The sequence below is a fragment of the Solanum stenotomum genome, chromosome 4 (genome assembly GCF_019186545.1).
Source record: "Solanum stenotomum isolate F172 chromosome 4, ASM1918654v1, whole genome shotgun sequence".
Classification (NCBI taxonomy): domain Eukaryota; kingdom Viridiplantae; phylum Streptophyta; class Magnoliopsida; order Solanales; family Solanaceae; genus Solanum; species Solanum stenotomum.
This window is the reverse complement of record NC_064285.1, coordinates 20,189,887-20,193,691: the sequence shown is the minus strand read 5'-3', so window position 1 is coordinate 20,193,691 and position 3,805 is coordinate 20,189,887.

The following is a 3,805-nucleotide window of genomic DNA, read 5'->3' as shown; positions in this document are numbered from 1 at the left end:
GCCTTTGATGTTCATACTTCAGTTGTTGACAATTTTGACATTTCGTCACAAACTCCGCTATGTCTTTCTTCATGCCCGGCCACCAATTAAATCATTTCAAATCTCGGTACATCTTGGTCACACCTGGATGGATAAAATATCGCGAACCATGAGACCTTGCCAACAATTTCTCAATCAAGCCATCTATTCTAGGGACACATATTCTCCCTTTAAAATTGAGCACACCATCCGCATCAAGAGTGGTTTCTTGTGCCTTACCAATCGCAATCTTCTTCTTAAGTTCATTTAAATTCTTATCCTCAAATTGCTTGGCCTTGATCTCTTCAATGAATATGGCCCTCACTTCAATACTAGTTAACACCCCACCTCTTTCTGAGATGCCCAACTGCATGAACTTAGACTCTAAGGTCTGAATTTCCTTAGCTAAAGGTCGCTTGGTTGCACTTAAGCAAGCTAAACTACCCATACTCACCGTTTTTCGACTCAAAGCGTCTGCCACCACATTAGCCTTACCCGAATAGTATTGAATGGTGACATCATAATCCTTGACTAACTCCATCCACCTTCGTTGCCTCAAATTTAGATCCTTTTGAGTGAACACATGCTGCAAACTACGATGATCATTAAACACTTTACACTTAACACCATAAAGATAATGCCGCCAGATATTAAGAGCAAATATTACCACTGCCAACTGCAAATCATGCATTGGATAATTCCTCCCATGCACCTTCAATTGACGCGAGACATAAGCTATAACATTCTTACCATGTATCAACACAGCACCCAACCCAGAATGAGAAGCATCACAATAAACAATAAAATCTTTACCTTCAACCGGTAATGCTAGAATAGGTGTGGGGGTCAAAAGAGTCTTGAGCTTTTGAAACCTCTCCTCACATTTTTCAGTCCATTCAAATGGTATCTCCTTTTTGGTCAAATTGGTCAAGTATGTGGCAATAGAAGCAAAGCTCTTCACAAATCAACGATAATAGCTTGTGAGCCCCACAAAACTCCTAACTTCAGTTACAGAACTTGGTCAAACACAATTCTTAACCGCTTCAATCTTTTGAGTATCTACCATTACTCCTTCTTTTGAAACTACAAGTCCCAAAAATGCTACCGAAGTCAACAAAAATTCACACTTAGAAAATTTAGCATACAACCTTTGTTTCCCAAGAACGCCCAAAACAATATGAAGATGGTTGGCATGCTCTTCCTCACTTTTTCAATAGACCAAAATATCATCAGTAAACACTATAAAAAATGAATCAAGGAACGGTTTGAATACCCTATTCATCAAACTCATGAAAGCTGCAGGCGCATTGGTCAAACGAAATTACATAACCAAAAACTCATAGTCCCCATAGCGAGTTCTAAACGCCCTCTTGGGCACATCCTCATGCCTAATTTTCAATTGATGGTAATCGGATCTTAGACCAATCTTAAAGAAAACTGATGCACCTTGCAATTGGTCAAAAAGATCATCTATTCGAGGCAAGGGATACTTGTTTCGAATAGTGACCCTATTCAATTACTGGTAATCTATACACATTCTCATACTACCATCATTTTTCTTAACAATTAAAATTGGAACACCCCGTGGGGAAGCATTAGGACAAATAAATCCCTTATCAAGAAGCTCTTGGATTTGAGCCTTAAGCTCTCTTTATTCTGTCGGAGCCATGCGATATAGGGGGATAGAAATGGGATGTGTACCAGGCTCTAAATCAATGTAAAAATATATATCTCTATCCAGAGGCATACCAGACAAATCATTAGGAAATGCTTCTATAAATTTCGACACCACAAAAATAGACCTAATGGATGGAGCCTCAATCTCAACATCCCTAATATAAGCCAAATAAGCCAAGCAACCCTGCACTATCAATTTCTTAGCCCGAATGGAAGATATGATCTTAGTTCGCTTAGGTTTGTACACCCCTTCCCACTCTAATTTTTCCCTTCTCGGAATTTCTAGAGTTACGGACTTAGTATTACACTTAAGCACATCATAATACGGGGACAACCAAGTCATGCCTAAGATTATATCAAAATCAGTCATATCCAAAATCACCAAATCAACCCAAGTCTGAAAACCCATAAACAAAGTAGGAAAAGCTCGATAGACATGGGTAACTATGACTGACTCTCCAACTGGGGTAGAAACATGGATAGGGGCATCAAGTATATCACAAATCATATCCAACTCTGAGGCAAATCACACAGCTACGTAAGAATAAGTAGAACTCGGATCAAATAACACATTAGCCATCCAGTCACAGACAAGAATAGTACATGTCATCACCTCGTCAGACGCCTCTGCCTTATTCTTACGCGAAAAGGCATAACACTGAGCCCTATCATCTTGACGAACACTTCACTGCTTGGTTGCACATTACCTCTGCTTGCATTACCATTTCCTCTACCTCCACGACCTCACTGATTACCTCCTCGCCTACCTTGTGACGTCCTCTGCCATTATTACCATTTCTCGTGGGTACCACTACTCTAGACTGTTGTTGCGCGGAATCTAACACACGTGGGTGGGAAAAATCTCTCCTCATAGTTCCATGTTCTACACAGTTGTAACAAGTACGATCAAAAGAAGATGGTCTGCCGCCCGTCGAAGGCGCGACTCCCTGGCTATCCTGAAAATTATGAGATGGAGTATCCGAGTAACTACCTGCAGAGGCGGGCATAGCAGACTGAGTTGACTTGGCTGCAAGCGTTGGCCTTCCGGACCCCTTGGAATAAGAACCGTGAAAGTTACCCGAGTTCTTGGCCCTTTTTGCCTATGCCTTAGCTTGACCGTCCTGTCTCACCCCCTCCACTTTCTTAACATAGTCTGTTACCCCATTAATGCTCCTCCCTACAGAAGTCATATGAACAAATAACACTTGCAACTCAGAATTTAATCCCCTAATAAATAATCGGATTCTCTCTTCCTCAGTAGTCACCAATTGAGTAGCATGTCTAGACAAAGCATGGAACTTGGCCTCATAAGCAGCCACAGTCATACACCCTGCTTCAAAGACCTGAACTCATCCTTCTTATGATCCCTCAAAGTCCTAGGCACATATTTCTGTACAAACAAAGCATGAAATTAGGTCCAAGTAAGTGGAGGTAAAGTAGAAAATCTGCATTCCATATAAGCTCTCCACCACAACTTACCCTCACCTTGAAGTTGGAAAGACACAAACTCAACCCCATGTTGTGAACAATTCCCAACTTATGAAGCCTCTCGTAGAAATCTAAGATGAACTCATAAGCATCCTCATTCTCAGAACCAAGAAACACAGGAGGCTTAAGCTTCAGAAACTTAGTCAACAGTTCATGCTCAGTAGCAGTCATAACATAACCCAACAAAGGAAGGAAAAAACATCATTACCTCCAGTCCCACCCACCTTGGGCGCAGTGCTAGCAACATGAGGATTAGTAGGGGCTTGAGTTGCTTGAGCAGAAGGAAGTACTCTAGGTCCAACCAATTCCATAAAAAACGACATGATCTGTTGAGCTAACACTGGATCCAAATGAGGAACACCGTTAGTCTCAGTCTATACCTCTTTTTCTTGTCCCACATCTTCAATATCAACATTCTCTTCTTCAATCTCTTCATGATGCGCAGGAGGGTTATCATTCACAGGAACATTCTCAAAATAAGATCCATTTCTAGAAGGCACTACTCTTCCACGGCCTCTACCCCTGCCTCGACCGTGACTTATCGCTGCAGATTCCTTAACTGAAGCATTGATGGGAGCTATGGGCCTAACGCCATTGAATCTAGTAATAACCATATGCGAAC